Source organism: Schistocerca serialis, chromosome 12, assembly GCF_023864345.2.
Source record: "Schistocerca serialis cubense isolate TAMUIC-IGC-003099 chromosome 12, iqSchSeri2.2, whole genome shotgun sequence".
Classification (NCBI taxonomy): Eukaryota; Metazoa; Arthropoda; class Insecta; order Orthoptera; family Acrididae; genus Schistocerca; species Schistocerca serialis.
In genome coordinates, this window is record NC_064649.1 from 11,956,240 (window position 1) to 11,974,325 (window position 18,086).

The 18,086-nt window shown below is 40.5% G+C and overlaps 1 protein-coding gene across 1 annotated transcript in view; it reads left to right on the plus strand.

The window, feature by feature from the left end:
- Positions 1-18,086, plus strand: part of LOC126428349 (uncharacterized) — a 657,372-nt gene that overhangs the window by 485 nt on the left and 638,801 nt on the right. The window lies entirely within an intron of this gene.

The window sequence follows — 18,086 nt, forward strand, 5'->3', positions numbered from 1 at the left end:
AATTGTGATAAAAAAGTTCAACCGTCGATAGGTTGGTAGTCCAATTTCAAATAGGGCAGAATGCCTGGAACATCATCCCAATACAAGAAACCTAGAAGAAGAGTAAAGTCGTAGGGCAGATGGACATAAAAAGTATGGTGTATACCAGGTGTACCGGTATGAAATGAGCGTTTTTTTTTGTGAAAATGAAACACTAATTTTGAATTGAAAAGTAAAAACATTTTATTCAAAGTACTGGCCATTGCTTTCTATACATTTTGACCACCTTTCTGGTAATTTGTGGACACCACGCCAATAAAAATGTTCGTCTTTCGGAGCAAACCAATCAGACACCCAATTTTTGACTTCTTCGTAGGAATCAAAGTGTTCCTCAGCCAATGCGTGTCCCATTGATGAAAACAAATGGTAGTCGGAAGGGGCCAAGTCTGGTGAATACGGGGGGTGGGGTAGCAGCTCCCAGCCAAGTGTTTTGATTGTATCCTGAACCAGTTTTGCTTTGTGTGCAGGTGCATTGTCGTGTAAAAAAATTAATTTGCCATGTCTTCTGGTCTTTTTTCGATCAATGCATAGTTCAAATTGATCATTTCTTGTCTGTAGCGATTATTCACAGTTTCATCGGGTTTTAGAAGCTCATGATACACCGCACCTTTCTGATCCCACCAAACACTGAGCATTGTCTTCTTGCCGAATCGATCTGGTTTTGCAGTCGATGTTGATGGTTGTTCCTGATTAACCAATGATTTATTCCCATTTAGGACTTAAAATAAATCCATGTGCATCGCCAGTAACAATTGGATGCAAAATTGATTTTCTTTCATGTCTTTGAAGCAAAATTTGACAAATGGTTTTTCGGTTTTCCATCTGTCTTTCATTCAATTCATGTGGCACCCATGTTCCACACTTTTGGATCTTTCCCATAGTTTTCAAACGGTCAGAAATTGTTTGTTGTGCAACAATTAGCATTGCTGCCATTTGCTTGTGACTCAAAGTATCATCTTCATCCAATATTGATTGCAATTCGGCGTCTTCGAACTTTTTTGGTGGTCTTTCACGTTCTTCATTTCTTACATCAAAATAATTATTTCTGAACCGTCGAAAACATCTTTTGCATGTTGCTTCTGATAGAGCATTATCATCATATGCCTCGACAAGCAATCGATGCGATTCTACAGCACTTTCTTTCAAATGAAAACAAAAAATTAATGCTTTCCGCAAATCATCACTTTCTGGTTCAAAATTCGACATTGTTAACACGATGAAAACATATGATGATGTTTGTTCCATGACGTGATGTATACTAAATATCTTAGACAGATGTCATATCAACCAAACAAAAAAAATTAAGGCTCGTTCCCTATCGACACATTTGTATCTTAACGCTCATTTCATACCGGTACACCTGGTAAGTGATGAAACGTACGTTGATCTGGTAAGGTAAAATAAATGTAATGAAGCAGAGCTTATATGATTGTGCGACAAGTAACGATGGTGGAGTATAGCTAAAACACTGCTTACAAAATAGACCACCAGCTACATAAAAGGACAGTCATTTAGGCTCTCCTGTATAAGATTTATTCTACCTTACCAGATGAACGTGCGTTTCATCACCTACACATCATTTGCTTTGTTCTTTTACAGTCCATCTAGTATAGTGCTATCTTTAGTCTATTTCAACTGTATCCAGACGATGTTCCTTACATTCTGCCTTTCCTCAGTCCTCCTTTTAGCTAGATGGTTTTATCTGGCGAGCAGCATTTTATCTAAACCTGACCTTCGTTACATATCGTACAATCATACAAGCTTTGCTTTAGGGCACATATTTTACGTTACCAGTCTGAACGTAGCTTTCTCCTCCTACACATTATTATTTCTTTTATGTTTTACAGCCACATCGTTTGCCTCCTTATTATTAGTCTAGATTTCCTGTTTCAGGATGATGTATCCTGAATTCTGTCCTATTTTAAATTGGACTTCAAACCTCTCCACAGTTGAACATTTTTATCACAATTAGACAGCGAATGTTATGTCACCTGCTGGTTATCCATTGAAATGAATTATAAAGTAAATGTGAAATGAGTTGTGAAATAAATTAAGAACTAAACACTTGTTTATATACATGTGGTCCCATGAAGATGTGGCTCTAACGCTGAGAAAGTAGCTGGATCATAAAGATTTATCGTATAGCTGAGGCGATCTTTTCATCATTCTAAAATTCTGCAGCTGTGGATGCCGACAATACAAAGTTTTCTGCATAAGCACTTTAATCTCGTCTCGAGGCGAAAGCTCGATTCTCGTGTCCATTGAGAGCGCGGCTGAGCCAACGAGCAGGGTGCGAATGGCGAAATACTGGGTTGGTGCATACGTCCGCAGCTCAGTAAACACAACAGATACACATAACAGAATTCAGTCATTAACAATACCGGCTGTTTCACAGTTCATGTTACGTACTTCTAGAGGTTCTAGAGGGGACTTAGTAGATAAAGTGTTACACAGGAACCCGTGTTCGAAAACGGCATCCAAATCCGCTACAGAGCGTCAAAGCTGTAGGCACCGGCAACTGTAAATGTACGTACGTACAGGGGGATACCGTGATGATGTTACAGACTTTCCAAGGGTGATGGAGACAAATAAAGGTATCAGTGTGAATTACGGGTCCTTTTGCCGGAAACGAACAGATCCAAAGTGACAAGCGAAAATCATTCTGATATCTCTAACATTGGAAGACATTGCTAAGAATGTGGGTTATGCAACTTTCATAGGTGGTAGTACGGACGAAAACGAGAAAAAAATGTCCAATAAACATGGGTTCTACAGTGAATACCTGAGAATCACTGAAGTGCGTTTTGAAATGTTAAAGTATGTCTGACCTGTCTGTGATGTCTTCGTCAAAAAAACCTATTTCTGGTCTTTTTTGACCATGACATGACTCAGACAGGTCAGACATGTCTTAATATTTCAACGTGCACTTGAGAATGGCCACAAAGCCCAAATCATGATTGTGTAAAATAAATGAACCATTGCCAGTCAAATGGCTGAAATTTATTTGAAAAAAATCTATAAGACTGTGGCCCCCCACAAGGGAAGACCATTAAGTGTTCATAGCTCCTCAAGTACGCATTTTAGAACCCGTGTTTACTTGACATTTTTTCTTGTCCTTGTACATACTGCCATCTTTCAAAGCTGCTTACTCTGCGTTATTAGCAACAGCACTACATGTTTCCGTTAAGGGCCCCTTACCTCGAATTGATACATTTATCAGCCTCCATCATCCTAGAAAATTTGTAACAATCATCACGGACTCACCCTTTATATACATACATATATACATTCTCCAAATGGCAATACGTAGCTCAGATAACAGCAGTGAACTACAAATGAAAAATGACAATCGGTAAATAAAACCATAGCAGTCGGAATAGCAACACTCAAAACAAAAAAACTGCGGAAGTTATGTACCAACGTAAGAGTTCGACATTTCACGACACACGGCTTGCGCTATACTCGCTGCTACTCAGTGTTCCTTACGTGTTCCAGTTATCTTTAAACTAATACTGAAATGATGCGACTGCGTGTGTGCTGGGGCAGGATGGGGAGTCAGATGTCAAGTTCATTTTTGCTCTGGGCGGGACAGCTGAGGACGTTTTGAAACGATTCTGCCACAATATTGTTATACAGAGTTGCAACACTTGCCACTGTGAAACTTTTCTTCTTCCTACAGTGGGGTCTATGCTATGGATTTGTTCCGTGTTCTAAGTATCCAGCCATCTTTTTGTTGGACTTCCTACGGATCTCGTATCTATAGGTTTGAAGTTTAAGGCTTGCTTTGATAGTCTTGAATCCAGCATTCGGCATTTTTCGTAGATGTTCTAGCCAGCGATTAGACTTGATCTTTTCATTTACAGAATACATCGTTAGCTCTGCTCTTATGTCTTCGTTTCTTAGTCTATCTAATCTTGTGCAACCTTTATTCCTCTCAGAAATTTCATTTCTGGCGCTTGGATTCTGCTTTCTCGCATTTTAGTACTTGTCGAAGTTACATTTCCAAATAGCAATGTGGAGGCTGCCATTACCTTAAAACTTGATTTTTGCATCTTTTCTCATTTTATTTTTCATTATTCCATTAACTGTTCAGCATATCATTTGATATTTATGCAGTTTGATGTCAGTGTTGAGTTCATTCTGGTAGCTTATAATATTTTCCCGGTAACTGAAGTGACTTAATTGTTCAGTGGTCTTGTTTCCTATACGATCTTAGTCTCCAGCCCCTTCGCCACTTTGAAACCCATCGCTTTTGTTTTTGTAGCGGATATCTTCATACTCGTATTACATTCTTTATAAATTTGGTTCAGTCTATAGATTTGTAGCAATGTTTCGCTGTCCTGTAGAATTGGAAGATCGTCTGCAAAACGCACTTTATTAAAAAATACGTCACGTGGTAGTCTCAAGCACGGGAACAGTTCGTTGTTTTCACGCTTATGTTACGAAAGCGTGGATAATAGGATACATCCTTATCGAACCCCTTGGTTTATTGGGAATCGATGTTTGTGACGTAGCATGGTTAGCCTTTATTCTTATTTTTGTACCCCCATTTAGAGTTTCTGTTACCTTTTTTATTTGCTGACGATATCCATTCCTGCGTAATATGTTCCATAAGATTTTCCTATTTACATGGTCGACGACTTTCTGTAAGACTACAAATGCGATATGTCTTTACGCATTGAACTCTCTTGATTTTCTATAATTTTTTTAAGTGTAGGAACATCAGTACAGAATGTTGCTTTTCTGAAACCATTTTGTTCTTCAGATAACAGATTTTCGGCAATAATCTGTAAACATTGATTTATTACCTTGGCGTAAATCTTACTCACTGTGCCCGCTTATGTTATTCCAACGTGAAACTAGTTCGCGTTATTGAGCGCCTACATTTATCGAAGGGGGGAGAAAATATTCTAAAAACGACATTTTTACGTTACAGATTCGCTGAGATGGGAATATCGTGCAACACGGGATCTAATTTGACCGAAAGTATACAGAACTCATTACGTCTGAAATGCCTGCCTTGTCTAATGTGTCAGGTACCGATTGCATTGAAAGTGTAGTATTATGTTTCATTTAATTTACTGATTTAACGTTTTTTTAGCTTTCTCATTTTCTGAATGAAAACTTTTTATTGGTAGTCAGTGCTTTATTCTGCGACAAAAGAGAACTAACATGTTAAATTCAAAAAATTGGTATGATTCTTAAATTTTATCCTAGTAATGACATTTCCAGGGATTCCTTTGATGGATTTCATTTATAAACTGAAATACGTAGATACACTGGTGGGTAAAGCTTAAGGACGAAAGTAACTTTCGCATGATATGTTACTGCTAAATAACATAGCTGGATGAAACGTGGACCACACACGTAAAGAACTGCTCTGCGAAAGAAATACGCAGAGTGACGAAAAGGACTGTCACTTTTATTCAAAGACATTAATTAGGCTGAAGTCATCATTATGTTGGACCCCAGGACAATACAAAATGCGGGACATGTTTCTTAATGTGTGGTGTAATCACCAAAGACGGCAGTGCGTGGCCCTCCCATGCTGGCCACAGGAAGGTTGGTTTTGAGTTGTTGTGGCAGGGCGTTCCATTTCCCCAACAGCGCGTCTGACAACAGTGGGATGGTCGTTGGTGGATGTACGCGTGCTACAATACCCCTCCGGTACATTCGCCAAATATCTTCTCGTTCCAAGGGCTGCTCCACTTGCACTCTTCGATGTGGTCGTACATTGTCATCCATAAAAATTAAGACAGGGCCGAATGCACCCCTGGAGCAAGGTTCGTATGGAAGGAGTACAGTGTCACAGAAGGTTGACTTATCTGTGTACCGCATTCAAACATTTGTACGTCAGCAACCACATGCATCGTTGTGCCTTCCCACACCTTCATACGTGGACCACTAAAACAACCATATTCGACATTCCAAAAGACTGCAGAGTTGCACAGGTCACACCAGTATTCAAGAAAGGAAGTAGTAGTAATCCACTGAATTACAGGCGCATATCATTAACGTCGATATGCAGCAGGATTACGGAACATATATTGTGTTCGAATATTATGAATTACCTCGAAGAAAACTGTCTATTGACACACAGTCAACACGGATTTAGAAAACATCGTTCTTGTGAAACACAACATGCTCATTACTCACACGAAGAGTTGACTCCTATTGACTCGGGCTTTCAAATTGATTCCGTATTTCTAGATTTCCATAATGCTTTTGACACTGTACCACACAAGCGGCTTGCAGTGAAATTACGTGCTTATGTAATATCACCGCAGTTATGTGACTGGATTCGTGATTTCCTGTCGTAGTAACTGATGGAAAATCATCCAGTAAAACAAAAGTAATTTCTGGCGTTCCCCAAGGTAGTGTTATAGGCCCTTTGCTGTTCCTCATCTATGTAAACAATTTAAGAGACCAACTGAGCAGCCGTCTTAGGTTGTTTGCAGATCATGCTGTCGCTTATCGACTAGTAAAGTCATCAGAAGGTCAAAATAAATTGCAAAACGATTTATGGTGCGGAAATTGGCAACTGACCCTAAATAGTGAAAACTGTGAGGTCATTCACATGACTGCTAAAATGAATCCGTTAAACTTGGGTTACGCGATAAATCAGTCAAATCTAAAGGCCGAAAATTCAACTAAATACCCAGGAATTATTACGAACAACTTAAATTGGAACGAAGATACAGAAAATGTTGTGGGGATGGCTAAACAAAGACTGCATTTTATTGGCAGAACACTTAGAAAGTTTAATAGATCTACTAAAGAGACTTCCTATACTACGCTTGTCTGTCCTCTTTTAGAATATTGTTGCACGGTGTGGCGTCCTTCCCAGATAGAAGTGACTGAGTACACCGAGAAAGTACAAAGATTGGCAGCAAGTTTTGTATTATCGCGAAATAGGGAAGAGAGTGTCACTAAATGATACAGGCTTTGGAGTGATTAAAATAAATGCGTTTTCACTGCGGCGGAATCTTCTCACGAAATTTCAGTTACCGACTTTCTCCTCCGAATGCGAAAATATTTTATTCGCGCCGACCTACATAGGGACAAACGATCACCATAATAAAATAAGGGAAATCTGAACTCGCACCAAAAGATACAGGTGTTCGTTTTTTCCTCCCGCTGTACGAGATTGGAATAATAGAGATTTATTCTGCCAGCCAGAGTGGCCGTGCGGTTCTAGGCGCTACAGTCTGGAACCGAGCGACCGCTACTGTCGTAGGTTCGAATCCTGCCTCGGGCATGGATGTGTGTGATGTCCTTAGGTTAGTTAGGTTTAAGTAGTTCTAAGTTCTAGGCGAGTAATGACCTCAGAAGTTAAGTCGCATAGTGCTCAGAGCCATTTGAGCCAAGATTTATTCTGAAGGTGGTTCGATGAACCCTCTGCCAGGCACTTAAATGTGATGTGCAGAGTATCCTAGTAGATGTAGATGGAGGTGTAGACAATGATCGTAGGTACATGATGCGTTCAGACCTCTTGCCATGTGTGGGTACATCCAGAATTGTCGCATATGATCGTTTTGATGATCTACGAATATCCGGCAAGAACTGAATTTTACAGAAAGTATACAAAATTTATTATATCTCCTAACACGGAAGGATATTTCTTTAGCATATAATGAATAAAAATATGGATGTCAGCTTTTTAGTTTGACGATCTGCAATTGCATTCCCATGTCGTTAGGTACAGTGTATGCAATGTGTTAGGGACTGCAACCAGAAAACAGCTGCAAATGGTATTTTTATTCACATACCAATAATGATCCCCAAAATTATAGATCAGAAAGCCAAAAATCACTCAGGTCAGTTCACGAAATGCTGGTGAATAGAAAAAAAAATAATCAGCCAAAATATCCACTGATTAAAATGCCTCCAAGTCGAGAAGCAGGAAATAAACTTAACTCACTGCTCTTCAACGTTTTCAACACCGTTGGCACCTACAACACTATTTTCTTTATAAAACTTCGCATCTGATCTTGTTTGGGGACTCAGTAGATATTTTAATGCCTTCGTCTGGTAACAGGGTTTGGCATAATAAAAGCTGACTTGGTGAAGCACATAATAAAAGTTGCGCAAAATGTATTTTGAAAGCTTAGTATCTTCAAGTTATATATATAAATCTCAGAGCCAGCAATCGGCGATTTGAAAGTGGTAAACGTTACCAAAAAAAAAAAAAAAAAAAATTAAATTATCGAGTGGAAGCTACTTTTAGTAGCCCAGAACTGGATCAAGATGGTTCGCATCGCCTATTTTGAATTTTAGTTATGTGGCTACTGCAACTTTACCGTTACAGCGCGGAATCGCTGAAAAACAATATCTGTGAAAAGGCTGCGCGCAGAATCGGTTTTTTTTGGGAGGGGGGGGGGGGGGGAGGGTTGAGATCTCAGCGAGGAACATGGGGTGAAAAAATTTTAGGTTGCGTCCAGGCCCGCGGCCATTCTGCAGCCATTCCAACATCTGTCTTACTGTAGCTCTTCTACAGTATATTAAGGTAGGTTTGTAGCTGGTGCCGAGGCAACTTGTGCGAATCGATTAATTCCTTTCGCGAAAGTTTTTTAGTTGGGCTGAAATTAATGCTCAGCTAATGGCACCATTGATATGTGCACCTTTCTGATTTTATGTGCAAAAGCCGTCACCCTGAAGTAACAACGGATAGGAGCGAGACTGATGGTATATTGGACCTTGATCTAAGATGCTTTGAGCGTTTGAAAAAATCTCGATTCGTTTAGATTTTACGTGCAAAAAAAGACCTTTCTCTGAGAAGTTTTCGAAGCGCTCTATTGCTGTACCTTATATCTGGATAGATGTCTGCCTACTACACATTACGACCCTCTTCAACTGACGGTGGTCTCTGTCAGCCAACAGAAGAGGTCGGCCTGTACGCTTTTGTGCTGTACGTGTCACTTCACGTTTCCACTTCACTATCACATCGGAAAAAGTGGACCTAGGGATGTTTAGGAGTGTGTAAATCTCGCATACTCATGTATGACACAAGTGAAACCCAATCACCTGGCCACGTTCGAAGTCCGTGAGTTCTGCCGAGCGCCCCATTCTGCTCTCTCACGATGCCTAACAGACTACCGAGGTCGCTGATATGGAGTACCTGGCAGTAGGTGGCAGCACAATGCACCTAATATGAAAAACGTATGTTTTTGCGCGTGGCCGGATACATTTGATCACATAGTCTATATATAATGTGCATGTGTCCGTGTGTGTTTTTTGAGACAGAGATATCTGTAAAGACTGAGCTTATTCCACCTTCAGCTACCTTCCAGACCCAATGTCTACTTTACTGGACAATTTTTTTTTTATATTTTAACCAAAGACAAAAATTTTTAATTTTACTCAAATATGCAATAAATGTGTCCTAGTATACATGAAGAAATGCATGAATATTTTCTTCTATTTTTAAATAATTCAGGGCTCAAGGGGTTAACCGTCCCTGTACTGATCGACAAGGTGCAACAGGCGTGAGAACTCTGTCCCACAAACTGACATCCGGCATACGTACAACACACTGCATGCACGACTGCATGCTAGCATTCAACATTCTGGCAGTTACACCAGTTACTAACGGACCAGCATTTCACATTTGCAGTGGTTTATCTCGCACTTATATTAACTTGTCATCTTGCAGTGTTAATCACTTAAATATCGACCTAGACAAATGTGTCCCCGAAATTTCATTATTCTGTATTCAGTATTTTTTGTTGTTGCGATTTTATATCCGTCAGTGTATATACGTTTGCGTGACAGGTTAAAAATTTGAGACCGGATGACCAAGGCGGTTAAGGCAACCATTCTAGAGAAACAGAGTATCTGTGTTAGAGCCCAGGTGCGGCACAAATTTTAGCCTTCACCACTGATTCATTTCAGTGCGCTCGCTGTCATCGACGACACTGAAGTGATTTTCAGTAGAAATCCTGGCTGTTATAAGAGCGGCGCTTCTCGATCGTAATCTGGCATAAAGGAAATCACGTGCTCTGGAATAATGTTCGCGAAGTCTTCAGCTGTGGTGTCCTCAATTACTGTCACAGACCCACTGCCAAAGCTCGGTCATTATACGCGAAAGGCAAGCTCTGACGATGCCATTGGGTCGACATAGGAGCACGTGAGGGTAGTCTGCTATAAAGGCCTTGTCCCAACATGGTGCACTGAAGAGCGTTCTCCGAAATATTTGTTCCCTGCATTGTACTCTTTCAGATCTACCACAGATCGCAGACTGCCCTAGTGTGCGCAGTGGACAAGTCCCCGACCTCAACATTCTAAGATGAGGTGTGGACTTCCAACACCTCTCCACGTCCAACATCTACGAGTATTTTTGGTCTCGCCGTCCTTCAATCAATGCCATTTACACATTCACTAGCCAAATTTTTCAAGCATTAAATAATAAAATACCACCTGTTGATATTTACTGCGACCTATCTGAAACATTTGACAGTGTAAATCATAGTATTCTCGTGGGTAAACTGAAGTTCTATAGGACTGATGGTATAGCCAATCGCTGGATAATGCGATATCTAATCCAAATAATTAAGAACGTTGTACTTATTAATCCAACCAATGTAGTCTGGGGATATTATTCTGGCTGGGTAGAAATCACGTGTCACGTTCCCCAGGGCTCAGTCTTAGGTCCACTATTGTTCCTAATATATGTAAACGATCTCCTGTCGCATATACAACAAGCAGCATTGTAATCATTCCAAGTGTACACAGAGAAACAGCTGAAATGGTAAACAAAGCTCTTGAAAGTATCACTGACTGCTTTTCTGCGGATGGTGTCAACTACAATTATAAAAAGAGGCAACATATTTGTTTCTGCACATCTATGGGTACTACACCAGTGATAAGTCTAACGCATAGTAAATAGGGTGGAAACTTCAGAATTCTTATTTGTCCATACTTGCGAGAAGTGAAACTGGAAATAGGTGTTTTTGGAGTTCCAAAAAGTGCTTAGTGCAGGCACGTTTGCAGATCTTTGGGAGAGACAACTCATTAAGTTGACAAATTCTGCATATTTTTATTCGATAACACCATATAGGATAGTGTTCTGCAGTGACAAATTTTTGTGAAAGAAAGTCATGACAGCTCAAAAACGTGCCGTAAGAGTGATGTGTGGCGCTCAACCGCTGTGTCCTTGTAGACATCTCTCGTATTGGACATTCTGACCTGCTTCGTAATATACTTACAGTATTCCCTCGTGAAGTTGTTGTAAATAGACCACTTCAGTTCAGGAGGAACAATGATATACGTAATTACAATAACAGGAGTAAAAGTGAGGTTTATTACTCAACACTGAGGTTGTCTTTAGCACAAAAAGAGGAGCGCAATACTGCAACAAAAATTTTCGGTAATTTACCCAGTGATACAAAATGTCGGACGGACAGCATTGTAAAATTTGGAAACAAAGTGAAAATGATTCTCTTTGACAAGTCCATCCATCCATCCCGTTGAAAAATGTGTAAATGGTGGTGGGTATAAATTAATAACAGACCTCTGCATATTTAAAAGAAAAACAAAAAGCACAAAAAAGTCTAATGATCAGCAGGTGGACGTATTTACAAATTACATTGCGGTCGGAATGTAAAATGGCTCGTTCCGCATTATTACGATTTATGGTACAAAATGATCCGTGGAACATCTAACTAATTAACTAACACCTACGACAGTGCCACGCGAACTGTTTATTACACATATCGTGTCATATTGACATGTTTCGTACATTCCCGGTATAATAAAAAAAAGTAAGATGGATAACAAGTGAACTGTTTCTGTTCTCCTGATTTTTGTTTACTTGTAACTAGTTTTTGGCACACTGGACCATCTTCAGGAAACGAGTGACTAGTGACCACAAGGGACACTGGCTCTTAGATAACCACACGTTGTAGGCAAAGATGCAGTCAACTTGCACAGAAAGTTGTGCATCGGACTTGTTTTTTAGCTTTAAAGTCAACAGCGCCATTAGAGTGTTTTTTATTTGCAGTGTTACATTCACACGATCATGATTTCAGCTTTAGATCGCCATCATCAACTGTTTTAATGTTATACTGTGCCTGAGATGGCATACTGTCGTATTTAAAATACAATTAGACACATTGTCTAAGGGTCAATATTATTTGACTAGAAATATTGACCCTTAGACAATGTGTCTAAGTGTATTTTAAATACGACAGTATGCCATCTTAGGCACTGTATAACATTAAAACACTTGATAATGGCAATTTTAAGGCGAAGTCATGATCGTGTTGTAAGGTGTCAGGCAAATCCAACACCTTCCATGAAAACCCTGACATGATAAGCAAATCCAGTAACATGTCACATAGCTCCGAATTAATCGTGACATTAAATTAACCAAAGTAATACGAGTAACGAGTGAGCAAATGGAATACCGCAGACTAATACAAGAATGCCTAAATGCATGTCATACCTTCCCACCGTGAGACAGACACAGTTCCGAGGGGAGAAACGAGAACAGAAGCCGAGAGCAGAACTGTGTTAAGCGAGAAGGCCCTACGATATGGGACGGACTGGACACCCACGTCGCCAGCTAACCACTAGGACCACACCAGCTGCAAGCTTTAGCGTGAGACTTTTTCGCGTTTCAGTTACGTCAGGACCACCGCCAGCCCATGTTAAAAGCTAGAGCCCTGCAGAAGAACAGTATAGATCTTACGATAACACAAAAAGGGCCACACCACCCGCAACTTTTAGCGTGAGACTTTTTCGCGTCTCTGTTACGTTGCAACTTTTACAACATTGCCCCACCACGAAAAGTATAACGTTTCTCATTGGATAGACAGAATTTTTGTAGGCGGAGCTTAAGGTTAACATTGAGATTCTGATTGGTCAGATGAAAACACAGCCAGACAGTTTTTTAAACCAACTTCGGTAAATTGTAGTAAGGAGAAGTTAGGAGAGAGTTGCTTCTGAGACGGCGAGGTGAGTGAAGCTGTGCTGTCCGCCGCCCCCTGACGAACACCGACAAGGTAATGAACGCACGCGATGCCGCATAACAGCGCATAAAGCTTCACTCAGAACTGCAGAAGTCTCATCTGTTAAACCCCTTTTTGCGTAATACTAGTGTCGATCGTCAGTTAAAGCTCATGGTGTTCACATTTGCCACTTGAAGTAAAAATCTGAAACGCGATGATTTTTCTATTATATAGTTATTGAGGAGCCACATCAGCCACTGTAATTTACGACAAGTTAGATAAGTGATTAAAGATAATTGAGGGTCACTGTAGACCATTTTGATAGTTTTCTCTTTTGTGAAACTTAATTTAAACCTAGATTATAGATGTGATACGGCATAGGTCATCCTTCGATACATTGTAGAATTTGGAAACCCATTCAGGGAATATTCGTTCACATTTTTGTTGAACACAGTTGGTTTTTACCATCCTGTATTAAAACATTTCCTTTTATCAATAGTGCAATTTATAAACAATGTTTTGTGAGTAGAATAAAATTTCCAATGGTAAACTTAACTGGTTTTTCGACGTTATTTTACCAGCTAACTAAAAATAGGAAAGCCTTGAACCCCTTCCACTAAATTTAGTTAATATTAAGATTCTTTTACAGGGAGTGCAGTGGAGCTGACGTAGAAATCATTAAGTATTTAGTTATATCATCGCTAGTCTCACTGAACTCTTCTCAACTCTACATGTCATGTGTGGTCTGTCGTCTCCTTACCAGCAACAGGTCCCAGGTTCACACTAGTCAATTCCCTAAAAAACACGCTCAAAGCGTCGTTGCGCGAAAGTGGTAGGGAGACACGATATAGAACAAACAGACACCACGCAGAATGTTAGAGTGTGAATGTAACACTGCAAATAAAAAACACTCTAATGGCGGTACTGTCTTTAAAGAAATATATTATGACTGTGGCCCTACATCATGAAAAAATTGTTTCTTAGCATTGCGTAGTGTAATCTACAGCCTAATCCACCGACTTAGTCCGACAATTTCTGTGAAATTCAGAAGGTAGGAGAGGAGGTAGTGCCGTAAGACCGTCATCCTTGAAAGGAAGTCCCAGATTGCTCTCGACGTTTAATCTCCCGCTTCTTCCGCCTGCACGCTTTTCTTCATGCTGCGTATGCACATGTTTCACAATTGGCTCAATTTCTTCTGTTGTTGCTTGTGACACACAGTTTTCATTTACCGTTATTTCTTTTTGTCTTCTATCTTTTTTGTGGACACTGTCGCAGTTTAATGCCAAAAGAGAGGCTGTTATTTGAGTCGTCCGATCCTCCGTCACTCGATATGCGTGCAAATCCACGAATTTCCTTCCTTTTGTCCATTTCGGTTGCAGAACACCGCAGATGTTTTCTTAAATTACACTGTAGAAAATAGAACAAACAACCACAAGTTATTTTAATATGATTTTGCTATACCGTTACTTGTTCCGTCAACGCTAGCATCGTCAGATGGCAGCATTGACTTCTTTGCAAGTTTTACATTTATGTCCTAATATATAACATAGTTTTTGTGATTGCACAGTTTACAAACAGTTTTACATTTGTATCCTAAAACGTAGCGAAGTTTTTTGTGATTGCATAATTTTACTTATGTGTACTGCATACGTTGTACTTACTTCCTGAAAAGCCTTCCTTTAGATATTGTAAAACAGAGATTTCGTTTTCTTTTACAATCCATGCTGATCAATGAACTGAGCTAAGTACAAGAAGGCAGACACATTTGATTTCATCGGCTGCTGATCTGATGCGCCAAAGAACGTGACATGTGTAGAGATATGGCACACTTGTGCGGTTACTTCAAATGTACTTCTAAATAGTACAGATAAATTTATACAGTGAGACGTTTACTTATTTAAGTTTGAATGGTAATGGCCAACAAAGAATTTTCTCTCTGTCAGTGAATTATTCATTGGCAATTACCATTCTTAAACAATTAAGTGTCTGGCTGTATGAATTTATCTGTATTATGTAGAAGAATCGAAGTAACTCCAGAAGTGTGCCATATCTCTACTCGTATCACGTTCTTTGGCCCAACAGATCAGCAGCCGATGTAAACGAATGTATCTTCCTTCTCATATTTAGTTCAGTTAATTGATCAGCGTGGCTTGTAAAAAAAAAATGAAATCTCTGTCTCATAATATGTTAAGGAGGCCTTTTCAGGAACTAACTACAGTGTATAGAATATATATATAGGTGTAAAACTACGTAATCACAAAAACTTTGTTGTGTTTTAGGACACAATGTCAAACATTTTGTAAACTGTGCAGTCACGAAAACGATATTATATTTTAGGACACAAACGTAAATCTTGCAAAGAAGTCAACGCTAGCACCTGAATATGACTCAGGCGCACTAAAGTCATTTAAGAAAAACTTGTGGCTAGTTTGTCTTTCGTACAGTGTAATCCACGAATTCCCTATTGGTACCTTACCTGCGTTCTACTAATAATTACCAACATCTCGTCATGGGTGGAGCATAGCTGAGCTGGAACTTACGATCATCTAGAAACTGGGGCGATATGTCCAGCTCTTGAAAGGGAATTTTAAAGGAACCGTTTTGCAATTTTTTCGTAGTTCTTTCACTTTTTAATTGGAGTTAGCAGCGGCGGAGACAGTTGCGTCAAGTTCCTCGCACAGCCATAAAGTCGGCGGGATGGAGCCGGGCGTATCGCTTCGAGAACTGTCCGATCGCTGTTGGAAAATTCATCGTCCGTCGCCGCTGAGATCAATAGCGGGCAGATAGGCCGAGCGCCTTGGTACACGACCAGAACAATGCTCACACACATTGTGCTCGCCGATCACCGCACACTCAAACTACAGGCTTATCCAAGAAGTGTGTACCATAACAACAGATTTCGAGAACAGATTAAAAGAGAAAAAATAATAATGTATTTACACTGCCTGACAAAGAAGGTGAAGAAGCACCCAGGAGGGTACAGGGAAACAAATGACGTAAGAGAGCATGCGTTGTTATTCCACTGATTACAAAATCGAGTCAAATTTACAAATCTGAATTTTCTCATGTTGAGAAATCAGAAGGAGCAATATACTTTACCTGATAAAAATTTTTCTAAAACCAAAATCGCATAAGTATTTATGTATTTACAACAACAGGTTTCGACAGATTCTGCTGTCAAATCAGGTCCTCAAAAATTTTTGGTATAAAACGTGTTCATTTTGAGTTGGAAACTCACGCCAAGTTGATATGTTAGCGGATAAAATGTAGCACATTACACAAGAGTTTGTCATAAATAAATAATTATAACGTGTGCAGAGAACGTAAACAAATGCGCTGCGGTGCATTTTACTGTATATTATGGTTTTTAAGACTTAACGCTACTGTGAATTTTACTGTATATTGTGATTTTTAATACCTAACAGTCATCTTCGAGCGCTACATATACGGGCATGGTTTTGTCCACAAGGTGGTTTTCGGTCCGCAGCTCGTGGTCGTGCGGTAGCGTTCTCGCTTCCCACGCCAGAGTTCCCGGGTTCGATTCCCGGCGGGGTCGGGGATTTTCTCTGCCTCGTGATGACTGGGTGTTGTGTGATGTCCTTAGGTTAGTTAGGTTTAAGTAGTTCTGAGTTCTAGGGGACTGATGACCTCAAATGTTAAGTCCCATAGTGCTCAGAGCCATTTGAACCAAGGTGCTTTTCAATCCTAAATTTTTCATTTATGACGAACCTCTGTGTAATCTACTCCTTTTTATCCACTAACATCACTACCTGGTGTGAGGTTCCAATTAAAAATGACCACGTTTTACACTGAAGAGCCAAAGAAACTGTTACACCTGCCTAATATCGTGTAGGACTCCACGAGCATACAGAAATGCCGTCGTACGCACTCGACTAATGTCCGAAGTAGTGCTGGAGCGAATTGACACCATGAATCCTGCAGAGCTGTCCATAAATCCGTAAGAGTACGAGTGCGTGGAGATCTCTTCTGAACAGCATCCCAGATATGCTCAATAATGTTCGTGTCTAGGGAGTCTGGTGGCAAGCGGAAGTGTTTAAACTCAGAAGAGTGTTCCTGGAGCTACTCTGTAGCAATCCTGGATGTGTGGGGTGTCACACTGTCGTGCTGGAATTGTCCAAGTCCATGGGCATGAGTAGATGTAGGTGATCATACGGGATGCTTACGTACGTGTCACCTGTCAGAGCGGTATCTAGACGTATGAGGAATCCCATATCACTCCAAGAGCACACACCCAACACCATTACAGAGCCTCCATCTGCTTGAACAGTCCCCTGCTGATATGCAGGTCCATGGAATTGATGAGGTTGTCTCCATGCCCGTATACGTCCATCCGCTCTTCTGACCAGGCAACATGTTTCCAGTCGTCAACAGTTCAATGTCGGTGTTGATGGGCCCAGGCGAGGCGTGAAGCTTTGTGTCGTGCAGTTACCAGGAGTACACGAGTGGGGTTTGGCTCAGAAACCCATATCGATGATGTCTCGTCGAGTGGTAGGCACGCTGGCATTTGTTGATGGCCCAGCACTGAAATCTGCTGCAATTTGCGGAAGGGTTGCACTTCTGTCACGTTGAACGATTCTCTTCAGTCGTCGTTGGTCCCGTTCTTGCATGATCTTTTACCGGCCGCAGCGATGTTGGAGATCTGGTGTTTTACCGGATTCCATTCACGGTAACCTCGTGAAATCGTCGTACGGAAAATCCTCGCTTCATCGATGTCTCGGAGATTCCGTGTCCCATCGCTCGTGAGCTGGCTATAACGGAACGTTCAGTCAGTTAAATCATGATAACCTGCCACTGTAGCAGCAGTGACCGATCTGACAACTGCGCCAGACACTTGTTGTCTTATACAGGCGTTGCCGGCAGCAGCGCCATATTCTGCCCATTTACATATCTCTGTATTTGAATACCCATGCCTACAGCAGTTACTTTGGCGCTTCAGTGTATAGCAAAAATTTCTGAAGACCTGAAGATGAGAGCTAAGTTTGTCGATACTAGTTGCTCTAAATAGAGAAATATTCGCGCGATCTTGGCTTTAGAAAATTTTTACGAAGTTTGCAAAAAACGTGGCAGTAGAAGCTCACT